This window comes from Parus major, chromosome 17 (assembly GCF_001522545.3).
Source record: "Parus major isolate Abel chromosome 17, Parus_major1.1, whole genome shotgun sequence".
Lineage (NCBI taxonomy): Eukaryota > Metazoa > Chordata > Aves > Passeriformes > Paridae > Parus > Parus major.
The window spans coordinates 6,456,087-6,470,284 of NC_031785.1; positions in this window are offsets into that span (position 1 = coordinate 6,456,087).

The window sequence follows — 14,198 nt, forward strand, 5'->3', positions numbered from 1 at the left end:
TTCTTCAAAGATATCCTGACTCAGTGGCACGAAAAAGCCCCTTCCAGTCAGAGGGCAATTTAAATCAATAAATATCACCATCGTTTAATGACACTAAAAAATCATTTCAGAAGAGAAGGTGAGCCAACACCAGAAGTCTTTTAAATTTAATGACCTATGAATAAAACCAGACAATCCCTGCATTTCACATAATCATTTCTGTTTGATGCCATTCAATTATTTGTTAATAAACACAGACCTCACTATTGTAATTTAATACTCTCAAACTATAGGTTAAGGTAGGGGTTACCTCTCTTTTGAAGCACTAAATGATTGGCATTTTGCTTGTAGAGGATTTTATTACCCCAATAATACCATTTTCAGGGGAGGTTTTTATAAGCTTCATTTGCATGTTGATTTTTTTATAGCAATTATCAGTAAAAGGTCAAATATTTGCTTTATCTATATAATTCAATTTTAGAAATGCCTTTGGGATTCAAATTAACTCCCTTGTAATATCTTCATTGAAAAAGAAGATTAATTATGCTTACAAGAAACCTAATTTGGCTTATCAGACCTTTAATGTTACAGAGATCGTTAATGCATTTAAATTTAGGATTAGTAGAGTGATCTGGTTCCATTATTTTGGTGACTTTAATATTTGTCATTATTTTTATGCATACAGTTGCTTTTCCCTAAAGTGAAATTATAATGTCTGTTATAAAGGAAATAAACATTATATATTGACCTTGGTAATTATGCTTCTGGTTTTTCAGAGTGCATAAAAAGATGTATTTGTGATTCACATATAAATTCAGCATTCCTGTGTTGAGTCAGGGTGGCAGCACGGCCAGATCCATCTCTGGAGGAGGATTTGGCAGGAGGATCCATGGCACTGTTGCCAGAGGAGCCCCCAGGAGGAATTCCTGAGCTGCAGTCCCATCCCTGCACCCTGCAGGAGCTGCTGCCCACCAGGCCCTGGTGCCTCAGGGTGATGCTCTTCATGGAATCCAAAATGGTTTGGGTTGGAAGGGACCTTAAAGCTCATCCCATTCCACCCCTGCCATGGCAGGGACATCTTCCACCATCCCAGGCTGCTCCAAGCCCTGTCCAGCCTGGCCTTGGGCACTGCCAGGGATCCAGGGGCAGCCACAGCTGCTCTGGGCACCCTGTGTCATGCCCTTGCCACAGGGAAAAATGATTCCCAAATATCTAATGTAACCCTACTCTCAGTCTGAAGCCATCCACCCTTGTCCTGTCACTGCACTGACTTTGCTGGGAGCAGAACCAGAGAAGCCATGAGTGTTTTGGACAATACTTCAGGCCTGGCTTCATCCCACCAGCTTCAAAATACCCCAAACCCACCTCAATTCCTCCACTGGCTTTTGCTCCCTCCAGAACATCTCCCTGGTTCTGTGGGGGGCTGCAGGTGATCGCTCTGCTGCCTACACAGGGACAAACTGGGAGTGCTCCAAAGCAGGTTCTGCTGTATAAACCTGTGCAGTAATAAACTCATATCAATGCTCTTCCACTTGTCTTCTTTCTGCCTGTGCTACGCCGTGGTTGTTGGTACGGGATGCAATTTTTCATGCCATGCTGATTGCCAGGATTTGGGGTTATTTACGCCAGGCTAATTGCTGTGGTATCGCATTGTTCATGCTAAGATAATCACCATGGTATTGGATTATTCATACTGAGCTCTCTGCTGTGCTGTTGGGTTGCTGCTGCTGAGCTCATTGCTGGGGTATTGTGTTATTCATGCTGTGCTTGTAGCTGTGGTGTGGGGCTGTTTATCTTAGGCTTATCCCTTTGATATCTGATTAAACTGATTAAACCAGTTGCTCCTTTAGTAGGCGATTCTGATCTGGTATCAGAGAGGAAATCAGCCCCTTCTCTGCTCTCCAGAGCAGGCTCACATTGAGGTTTTCATTTGGTTGACCTTCCACAAAGCCTCCTGCACAGATCCAGAAGAGGAGCTGGATCTGGGGTTTGCACAGGCAGTGAAGTCATGTCAGAGCTGTCAGGGCTCTTTTGAACCATCTCTGCCTCTCTTCAGACACTCCTTGAAGTAATCACTGTGTTACAAGCCCATTTTGTGAGGGATGATCCTTTGGAGACCTCTCTGAGTGACCAGATTGTTACATCCTGGAGTAAACAGACATTTGACACAGTCATTTTTCTCCTGCAGCTCTGCAAATGCAGTGGTTGGAGGGAACATGGATTTGCTCTTTTGTAAATGGGGGATGATCTCTTGGTAAATGGCTTTGACTTGCAGGACTGTGACTGGGACCTGTCTGATGCCTTGAGATACCTGCACAGAGAACAGCAGCCAAAATCACTGTGGTCACCAAAAGCCACTGAAAAAGCCCTCCTGGAAGACACAGATCTCTCCACTCCTGCCCTCTCTTTGGCTTGGAAAGCCTCACTCATTAGCCCCAGCTCAATGCCTGGCTTTGGGAAGAGATTGATTTCTTCCCTAATTGATGTGCCCAAGGTCAAACAGCAAGATTCAACCCCTGCTATGCTCAGTGTCCCCTCAGCCCTTCACATTCCTGTCCTTTGCTCCAGCTCCTGCTGCTCATCTCTGCCAGTTACACACAAATAAAATGCTCAGCTTAGTGGCACCTGCCTTTCTTTGTTTCTAGGGTTTATTTTGTGACTCAGTACTATCTATGTTTCAATACTGCAGACTTTAAAGGTGCTTAATACATCACAAAAAAATAAATCACTGCAAGAAACAAGCACTGATGTTAGCTTAGGAGAAAATCTTTAAAGGTGTTTTTTGTTTTGCTACCAGAATGCTGCTATGTATTATTCATTACAGCCTCTGAGATTTAATTATTATTAGTGCTACTGATGATTGCTAGAAAAATAAATGGTAGCAGAAGGTGTCCGTCATTGTGTGAAGGGCATCTATATGTTGTAGAACTCACTGTACCCATTTGCATTAATCTCATTAGCTGCTCACAAGGCAGCTCCTGAGCTGGGGAATTGAAGGGAGGGGACACACATGCCCTGCCTGTTCTGCCCTCTGTGCCCACCTGGACTCTGGAGCACAGAAGTGAGTTTATCCACTCCATCTCTGGCTTTCTGCCCGCAGGTCTCTGTACCTGGGGTTCCCTCTGGGGCTGCTCGATTATTTTCAGCCCCCTGGGCTGCCCTGCCCACCCCTCCCAGTCCCACCTGCAGCCCTGAGCACTCGTGACAGGGAGGATGAAGATGTTCTGTCAGGAACGACGCTGAGATCTGCCTGGTGACTCGAGGCAAGTGCAGGAGAGACACTGGAGTGAGTTCAAGAGGAAATCTTGATTCAGCAGGAAGTGATGCCTTTTAGGTTGCCCTGAACAAGGCACACTGCAGGCAGATGAATGCTTTAACTGCCCAGGAGAACATCAAAAGAGAAGCAGGAGCTGAATGTTTCAGAAGAAAACAGCAACACAGATCATGGAGCAGGGAAGAATGGAGCCAGGAATCAGGGAGGGAGGTGGGGGTATGGGAGAGGTTTGAGGTCCTTCATTTGCAAGAGGAACTTGAAGGCAAAGACAAGGATTGAAATCTTGGCCAGGTCAGTGTCATACAAAGCAGACACAAAGTTTGGAAGTATTTATTTTGGGTGATTATAGATACAAAGTCTCCACATACCCTATGTGTAGATGTGGAGGACACAGATTGTCCATTTCCTGCACTGGCCCAAATACTTGGATTGAGCTGTCCCCTCTCTATAGTTTATGTAGGTTGCTGTCTTGGCACTTTTGCCACTCCACTGGCAACATAAAATCTTTGCTGGGTTTTACATTACCCTTACACTTACAAACCATCTGCTGTCTTCAGCAAAGACTGAATGAAGACCTCAGGATTTAACCCAGCAGTTGTGTACCCTGACTTTGGCTCCCTGCAGTGAGACACAGCAGAACTGGGGGTGGTTTTCCAAGGGGAGCACAGGAGGATGGCTCTCAGTGCTTCCTTGTGGCAGCCACTCTGTCCTCAGAGCCACAACGCCCAAGATCCTGTCTGGGATTTGTGTGTTTAAAGGCTGGAGCTAATCTCATAAATGAATGTGTAAAGTGCTGGACATTTACTCTTGGATTGTTGAAACCATATGGTCATGGGGCCACGGAGAGGGTTTCTCTGATTGCAATGCAGAAATATGCATTACATCTAAATTGACACTGAAAACTGACTGGAGCCTGGTATTAGAGAAGATTAAATTAACCCCCAGCAATAGCACCATATTACAAAAATGGTTAGATCTTAATAAATTGAAAATGATAACAATGGCAAAAGCTGTACATTTTCCCTCGTGTTCCTTTATTGCTGTAACACTTCTTTCCAGTTTGTTGCTTCCGTGGGTTTTATTAGCACATTTCAGTGGAGTAGATTTGCTCTGAAGTGATAAAAGCCGACTGTAATCAGAAAGCTTTATGTTATCTGCAGCAAACAATGGTAAATGCCACCTGAGAAGGGCTCTGCTCAATGCCTTCATTACTGTGATTAGTCTAAGATAGCAACAAACTCCAAAGCCACCGATAACAGACTTTGTTAGGAACACAATAAACACTGAACACCCGGGATAGTGACGGCTCCCAGAGCCTCCAGGGCTGTGGGATGTGCAGTCCTGGCAGTGTTAACCAGGTGTCCTCACCTGTGGCTGTGCATCCACACAGAGCAGGGACCGATGATCCATCCAGTCCCTTCCAGCTGGAGATCCTGCCAGGGTGTGGGAGCCCAGCTCTGCTCCAGCAGGGCACTGCTTCAGCAAAAGGATTGCTGAGAAAGGATCCAGGTTGTTCTGGAACATTAAGGTGTCCAGTTTCCTGAAGTAAGAGAAAGTGGACAGGTGTTTCCTCACTCACCTACACAGCTGCTGGCATGGGAGAAATTATCAGCAAATACTGGTTTTACTTTGGGGATAAAACCCTTATAGAGTTGTCTGTCTCTTTTAAACCGGTTTTCTAAACTAAATGTTGCCAGGTCTCAGCTGAAAGCTGAAGCTTACAGTGACTCAAGCTGGTGAGACACACCAGAGTCCTGCCAAACTTACCATTTTTTGCATATTTCTTTGACTTTTCTGATTGCAAGCCCCTGGATAGAAATTCCTGTCCTTTGCTCACCCTGGACACAAGGGAGGATGGAATTTTACTGCTGCAGGAATGTTACTCTGTTCCTCTGCAAGAGGGAAAGTTTTACACCTGGAGATTAGGTTTGAAATGAAACAAGGTGTGCACACCTATATAACCTTAATAAATGCTGTTTCTCCTTTTGTAAAACTTTTTTTTTTCTTTTTTAATAGCATCCCTGTCAGTGCAGTAAGGTTTTCTGGTGAAGTCCTTCTTGGTGTGTTTTTTTTGTTTGTTTGTTTCTGTGGTTTTTTTTTTGTCTGAAAACCACAATCGTTCCAGGTGATAACATTGTTGTCTTGGCTTATAGCAAGTGTGGTGTGGCTCTGGAGGACAACAGAAATCACCAAGAGAAAAGAATCCTGAATGGACACACAGGTCCCTCGGGGCTGTGGCAGGGATGGGAGCACACCCAGGGTCTGGCACCTGCCAGAGTGGAAGCCTTGGCTTGGCTTGGCTGTGACCATAAGGAGAGGGAGCAGAAGCCAGCAGGTCTATCCCTCTCCTCAGCACTGCAACAAACTTCCAGAATAAAAACACTCCAACTTCCAGCGAGAAAAAATTAATTTTGTGCAGAATTTCCAAATCTGGAGTTAATATTTCCATAGAGCAGATAAATCTCATTGAAACACTCCTTAGAAAATCAGCAGTCAAAGCCTTTTAGGGGTAAAATCAGACAGAAATATTGTGCTCAGGCTTAGCTCTGAGCTGCTGGGAAGTGTTTTCCCTCAGCCCAGGGAGCAGCATTTTGTTTTCCAGGGTTTTGCACCCTTGCTGCTGGTGTCAGGGGCTGTGCCTACGTGTCCAGCATGGCACATCACCCCCCTGGAATACACTCACTCCCCAGCCCTGTGGACAGATGCAAAAGGCAGAAATCTTAAACAGATCCGGGAACAGCAATCCTGCTGCCAAAAGCTTAGTCTTGAAGTCTTTGACATTTTCTACCTGAGTTGAGCAAATAATTTATCTGATTAATTTAGCTTCCTCCCCATCCACGAGTTGTCCAGGAGCTGTTGCTGAGATTTGCTCCAATTCATTTGTTATCTCAAGTTCTTGCCTGGGTCTGCAGCTTGTTTATGGGCAGTTTGTTATACAAACAGCCACAAAATTCAGAGCTGTGCTGATTGCTCTTGATGGGGAATACGTGGCAGGATATTGTTCCAGCTCTCTGATGGGATGATCTAACCCTTAGAATTTGACTTCTGGTGTGACTGCAAGTGAAATTTGTTGCCTATAAATAGTCTTTGCTGTTTGCCTAAAGGTCATTGCAGCTGTGGACACTTCTGCCAGCTCCCAGAACTGCTCAATAAGGTGGCAAAGGACTGTAGAGCAGTCTGAGCACATAGGAGCTGTCCTACAGACTGCAGGACTCCTTTTAAAAACCTACTCTTGGATTTGAGGACTACATTTCCAAATGTAGAAAACATTTCTACTCTCTGATGTGGCATTGATAAGTGGGGTCTCGGAAATAAACAATTGGGGTTTTAAAGAAGTAAAACAGATGAAGAAATATTTAAATAAAAAAACAAAACCGTGACTTTTTCAAAGGAGAAAACATTTTTCTAATTTACTCTTCTCCCACATTTTCACAACTACTAATTGATGGGCCAAATCTCTATCCCAAAAATAGTTTTCCATAACAAACTAAGCAGTAATGCCCCGTGGTAGGAGGAATCACAGCACTGAACTTGTGTGCAGTACAGCCTCAAAGCGCGAATAATGAATCTGGGGTTTGTATAATTGAGATGTTTTATGCTTGGGCTGGAGGGCTCACCTCGTTCTTCAACACTCAGCAAACAATTTTATAACATTACATCCATATTTTTCTGCTTTCTAAGGATAATTTCCATTACTTTGTTGATGCTTTCAGTAGCACTTGGCAGGTCTTGCTGATCTGTGCATTCCTACAAGGAATGCTCAGTGTAGGGGGGTCTCGGCTGAGGGACTTTGCAATAGAGACAGAAAGGAAAGGGAACTTCTGATCTGTGGAAAATTTTGACATTTTGAAACAAATAACTATTGCAGACCATGATGAATGGTCACACTTGTGAAGTTCTCTGCCAACTTATTTGTCAGGAGTCTTGGTTCAGTGCCATCAAGACATGTTTTTTCAATAATGCCCAATCGCTTTAGTTCGGTGCTACTAAACCAAAATGAACAAAGTCCAAGGGAAAGCTGCCGACCTTTTAATTAAGATATGATAGATTATATAAACCCACTGCATCAGCTGCATTACAATAAGAGTGCAAGGAGAAGCCACAATGGATTAAAAGCAGGAATGTTTTCCCCTCTGAGAAGTGAGTGGAATTTGGGTGATGCCTTTTATTGAGAGCAGTATCCCTGGTATGTCCGTGTGCCCCAGGTGGGAGAGGCAGCACCTGGATCCCCAGAGCTTCACAGAGAACCATCATTAGAAGGTAAATTAGTTATTTTTCTTCAGCTTATTATTTTTTTTGTCTTTATTTTTTCAAGGTCCTATTTCTATGCTTCCCTGACTGATGTTTTTCATGCATTCCCAAAGAAATAACATTAAAACTTGGCAGCTTCCAAAGACACTGAGGAGCATCTCCCTCTTAGAGGATTTGACGGGACTTCATGGAGCCATGGGGCCTTTCAGTGCAGCTGGGTTCACACCCAGAAGGAGAGAAGGTGTTTCAGACTGGCCATGTGGGGAGGATTTCTGTGAAAAGTCACAGCTGGACTCATTCTGTAGCAACAAGAAATCCTGCCTGCTGAACAAAAAATCCCAGTGAGCATACAGGGTGTTACATGCACAGTGTCCCTCCACCTGCTGTGTGTTACTTTCTCTTGCTCTCTGATAGCACTAATATCAGGAAATCTCATCTGAATTTTTTTATTGCTTGTGAGAGGGATAGAAAAAAATCCCTTGAAGACTCTGCTAGAGGTGGATCAGAGTATTTAATAAAACCAAAGTCACTAGGCATTTAAATAATTTGGCATATATCTTAACTCATATTCAGAGTCAATTATACAGAGGAATGGCACTTGTATTTATTGAAATCACCTGACACCTCTCATTAGACAAACACTGCTGGCAGTTGACTATAATTTTGCCAAACCTTGGGCTAGAATTTTCCGTGCCACCAGTTTTCCTGAGGCAGGTTTTCCTCCGCTCCTTTAGCTGTAAAATATCAGAAAATACCCTTCTGAAATATAAACCAAGCAAATGCACCTCTGCTCCTGCCACTCTAGCAAGCAAAGTCTGGGTTTTCCTTGTGTGACCATGTCTGTGAACATCCCAAGGATCTGGCAGAGCAGGAACCAAGAGCCCAAGCCACGGAGAAGGATCCCAATGTCACAGGGAGCACGATGGGTTTGCTTCGGACCAGTTATGGCTTAAGCAGGGCATGCAAAATGAGTGGGGGATTTTTAAAAATGCTTCTGTTCGGGGGGAAGCAGGGCTGAGTGATGGGATGGAGTCCAAACAGAGCCTTGCTGGCAGGGTGGGGTGTGACACCCCACCTTTCCTCCTCCTGGGCCTGCTGTTTCTTGTCACACACGGGGGATGAAGGTGGGTGCAGAGCAAATACCAAGAAACTCCTGGGAGGCTCTTTAGGAAATCAAACCCTTCTACTTGTCTGACTGCAATTCGAATTTAAAATTTGGCCTGTTTTTGAAGGGTAGTTAGAATGAAGTGCTTGGGAACTGATTAAGTCAGGTTAAATAACACAAAGCCAAAATATTTTGTTTCACTGCGTTTGACTATTCTGGATGGAAATATTTTAATTTTGCCTTTAAAAACAAAATAACTCCTCCCCCCAAAAATATTCACCCAAAAAAACCCCCAAACCCAGAGCACTGCCTCAATTTCTCTTGTTTTCCTGCTCTTTTCAGATCCCCTTGCCTGCCTGACTCCCCCCTGCTTGTTTCTGGAGTGGCTTTATCAAGCCAAGAGGTTCTGCCTCTTCCCTTTGAGGTCTTCACTGCCTCCTTGTTGAGCACACTTTGAACAATAGTTCTTTAATTGCTCTTCAGAGAAAATTCACGATCAACCTGGAAGGGCCCTCTAGCTGTTTCAGGGGGACTGTTTTCAGCAAAGGTTGTCTTTTAGCACTGAGGAGTTGTCTCTCCGCTTGTGCCAGTGGCAGCCTTTTCATTCCGAGGATGTGCAGCTCCCAGAACAGCCCAGGTGGAGCCACCACGGCTGGAGATTGCCAGAGGAAAAGGTGCCACGTTTTCCTTCAGCTGACCTTGGAATTGTTAAATGGAGGCACTCTGGAGAATATCTCGGGCACAGGATGTTCTCCTTTGATCAGGACATGAAAGGACACCGTGTGTCTCTAATATCTGATGGGGCGATCAATCATCCCCACACAGACTGAGAAGTGCCACTCTGCTGCTTCATCACCTTTGTCTGACCTTGGAAAACTCCTCCTAAGTGCTGAGAGGAAATGTCACGGAGCAGCTGTCATTAGAGTTCCGTGATTAGGTGACCAAATCACAAGGAAAAGGGTTTTGGATGGGAAAACCGAAATGAACCGTCTTTAACAATTTCCTGCAATGGAAAAGGGGAGTTAAAATTCCTCCTCAATCAATTAAAAAACCCCTCAGGCTGATTGATTTTGGAAAGCTCTATTTAATACCTGCATATTTAAATTTAAAGTTGATGAGGCTAGACTTAGACTGGAAACGTTATTCCAAACAAATCCCCTTACAGTATTTTAACATATTAATCCTAAGTATACAGTAATCTGTAATAAATTCCCTGATCCTTATATGAATTTGGTGCCTTTATAAAGCTCGAAACAAGGCGAGTTTTGGCTTCAGAGGGCTGTAAAAAAGCCTCTGCACTGGAATATTTCTCCCAATTCCACTGGAGGTCAGTGCAGCCCTACAGTTCTGCTGGCACAACTGTCCTTTCCACTGTGCTCTTGTGCTACAGCTGAACACAAACCCCTGTAGAGCTGTTTTTAAACTAGATTTGTGTAGTAATAAATACAGGCTTAAGAACCGTGTTTTGTGGTTATATTTGGAACTTCCTAGCAGGGATGTGAGAATCACAACTCGTTTGGGTGTTGGTGGGTTTTTTTCTCTTGTTATTGTGGCAGTTGTTTTTCAAGAGCTCGGGGTGATTTTTTTTTTTTCCTTGTAAAAGTAAAATTACTTGGAATGCAAAAGTAGAAGATTCTGTGACATGTTTTCATAGCTCCAGAGAAAAACACATCTTTGAGTTCCCAGCCTGTCAGAGAAGTGAGATAAGTGTGGTCCAGCATGTGTCCTGTGCACTCAGGGGCTCTGGATCACATTTTTTGTAGGATTGAAGTGTGAACTTGCTCAAGTCGATGCTTTCCTCTCTTTGCCTTCCTGATCTTTATCCCCTTTCTGGTGTAGGGCATTCACACATCACCCTCACCCATCCTAACGGTGCTGATCCTCCTGAGAAAGCTCCAAATCATCCCCTGTGGGAGAAGGTGGGTGAAAAAAACCCAACAAAACCTGGCCCAAGTGTTTTAAGGTTATTTCAGAAGGGTTTTGGGGTTGTGGGTGAGCCCCCAGGCATGCCTGGCTCTGTGGGGAACACGCTGCTCCTTGGACATGAGCACAGAGCTCTGGGCACACTGTGGGTGTCTGGCCAAAATCCGAATCCTACAGCCCTGCACGGCCAGACATCAGAGACAGAGCTGCTAAAACAGGAGAGCAGAGAGGAAGAAAGAAGGGAAATCTGAGTGCTGGGTACCACAACATAAGTTTTGTGTGAATGGCCCAGCTCAGCCAGCTGGGCCAGCTCTGCCCCAGCAATCCCGGCCTGCCCAGGCCGGTGACAGGGCCCAGGCTCCCCTGAGCCCCGAGACAGACACAGGCTTTGGCAGTGTCACTGATCTGCCCTCGGGCTCTCTGCCTGCTGCCCAGGCAAGCAGGAGGAGGAGGAAGAAGGTTCAAGATTTATCTGTTCTCTGCTCTCAGAGCTGCTGGAGTGGCCTGGGCACAGCCTGTGGCTTTGCTGCAAAAGCAGAGTGCGAGGAGCAGGATGTTCCTGCCCTTGGGGGCTTCAGGCAGGTCCCCAGTCCAAAGTTTTATGTTTCTGTTCCAGGTACTTTGTTCCTGCTCATTGATTTACTTTTCAGCTGTACTGGCCAGAGAGCTCATTAGGAGAAGGGGCTGGAAACCTCAATTCCTCGCCCCCCCAGGCAAAGGAATGACTCAAATCTTCCTGTTTGCATCCTTCCTTCCTCCCCTGAAGGGATATCGAGGTGGAAGCTCTCCCTGGCTGTGCTGCCCATGGAGGACACTGTGTCCAGGATGTTTAGGTCTCAGTTTAATTCAGTGTACATTTAGCTGAGTCAAAGCAATGTTGGCAGAGCATGAGATGATCGGGCTGGGCCTCCTCTATGCACTCAAACACAGAGATTTCCAAACACGCTGCTTCCACTGTGGAGGACTGCTTGTGTAGGAGCAATCTCGTAAAGGAAATGCTGACAGCTGTACCCACTGGTTAATTTAAAACTCAGCTGGAACAAGACCTGGGCAAAATATTATTGTGAAGTGGCTCTCATTCGCTGTTGTTCCATTACTGAAGCAACAAGTTTACCACAAGCTGCCCTCCCTATGTCCTTGTACCCTGACTTAATTTCCCTCTTGGCTCCTGCAGTAATATCCTTCTGCCCAGAACGTCATAGCCCTGTCCCCCCTGCTCTGAGCCTGCCCTTGCTGGTACATTTTGCATGTACAGGAGGGCTGTGGGATGCCTCAGGAATGGGAATGTGGGGTGCCTTGGACACCTGATTTTGCAGCTCCCTTCCATCCCCACCCTCCCAGCTCATGGTGGGTGCCAAAAAAAGCTCCCAGCCTCTCCTGCTTGTCCAGCCCATCAGTGAGGCTCAGCTCTCTTCTCTTCACAGCTGGGTTTAGGCTCTTTGGGGAGCTTCCCAACCCCATTCTTTACCCCTTCACTCCCTGTCTCCCTAGAACCATCCCACCCAGGGTCATATTTCCCCCAGATAAAGGAGCAGCTGCTTAACATAACATTTCTGTTCTAAATCCTATGACTTCCATGTCTTTCTCGTGCTTTCATTCAGCAAAAAAATCCCTTTATAACCCAGAACTAGGAGAGCTGGAAGCTTTGCCTTTGTTTTAAGAATTAACAAGTCTTTCTTCCAAGTGATTTTGTACAATATATGCTTTATAGTTCTCTACACCCTCCATGACTTATTTTATGCTAATAGTTCCCTAAGTATTATTAATTAGATTTTTTTTTTAAGTAAGAGAAAGTTCTTGAAAGTTAATTAAAAGTTCCACGCAGTAATTGTGCAAAAGTAGCTTTTCCGTTCTAAAAATTAAACCTCCATAATTAAAATCCGATATTCATTTAAAGATTCACATGGGGTGTTTATGACTCATTTGTTTTTATTTATTTTTTTTGCCACTTTGGGAGTGTAATTGCTCCAGCAGAGGAAAATCAATTCCAGCCCTGGTGCTTCCATGCCTTCTGTCCCCTCTCTGGGAAATAGGACACTCCCCTCACCCCGATTGTGTCATCCAGGGAATGACTGAGTCAGGAATGGAGGGACAGGGACTCGTGTTTACACATATCTTGATCTCCTCCCTAACAGCCTGTCACATTTTTTACATCCCTAGGATGTAAAAAATTTGTTCTCTTGTTATCTCCAGGCTGGAATATAGATTTCAGAAGCTTATCAGCATCTCATATTTGCCAGCAAGAGGCTACTTACTGCACATTCAAATAACACCCAGGCTGGAAATCCAAACACAGCAGCTTGGCAGACCCAAAGGAGCACTGGGAGGAGAGTTTGGGTGTTGGTGTAAATCCCAAGGGACTCCCTTCACCACAGTGTGTCTGTCAGTGGGAGGTTTGGATCCTCCTCTTGGCCCTGGAGCTCTGGATGGATGGAGGGGGAGAAAACCCACACAGCCAAGGCTGTGTTTCGGTGTTGTTTCCACCTCTGGAATGCTCAAAGAGACGTGAAAGAAGGAGGATCAAGCTTTTCAAAGGGGAATTCTGTGTAATGATCCAATTCAGACACCAGGCAAGGGACATGATTTTCCAACTTTGCATTTCTTGCACACCAAGCCTGCTCAAGGAAGCCCAGGTGGCTGTGCCTGCCCAGGGGCGTGTTTGGAGTCCCTCAAAAATTCAGGTGTGACACCATACTGCACAAGCCCAATGCCCAAGCCCAGGCCATGTCCTCTAATTAATGGTAATTAATTATCACCTCCCTCTTTTGGCTCTAGAAGTGGCCCAGCCTTAGTGGCAAAGTCACCCCTTCATGTGCAGAGCAAGGTGAAAAGTAGGTAGGTCTTCCTTATGTGTTCCAGAGCTCAGTGCTAAGTAGATGTACATCATTATCATAAAGTTATTAATTATTGTGCTCAGCAGATATCACCCACTCCTCTTGGAATGGCTTTTGCCTCTCTGAAATGCACAGCATGCCAATAGAACAAGAGAGCGGTGTAATAACCGGCATATAATTAATAATTATCAATAACGAGTGCATAATCAAGAGAGAACACCTCGTGCTGTGTTTAGGAAATGGCTGGGCCCCTCTTTGGGCCACAGGGTTATTAAAAGCTATTTTTACTGAACAACTATTTTGGGAGCACCAGAGTCACAAGATGGAGAAGGAAATTTTTCTTAAAATCTAGAAGGTGTCAATAGGAATTAACTGAAAACTTTCAAAACCTGAAAACATTTAGGTCAACTGCACAAACAAAGGCTTTAGCAGCAGAGAGGGAGCTGTGAGCAAACAGCAAACTCCAGTTATACAAGTGTTTCCCACAGAAATAATCAAGAAAAAACAAAATCCTTGTTGAATTAGCCCAGAGGGAGAGCTCTCTCCTCTTGTCCCTCTCCCATTTGTCCTTGGGCTGGACGAGAGGAGGAACTTTTCCACAGATATTACTGTTCCAAGGCAGCAGAGCAGCACACTGAGCCCCTCATGCAGAGAAGGGATGTTCTAGAGCAGTTTTCTAGGGTGGGATGTGGGAGAGCAGACTCAGAGCGGGAGCTGAGCTCAGCTCAGGGGGACAGAGGCACCCAGGACCTGACAGGAAAACACAAACTGTGCTCCTCGTGCCTTTCTGGGGCTACCCAAAAACAGAGGCCAGGCAGAGTTAAGGGAATAA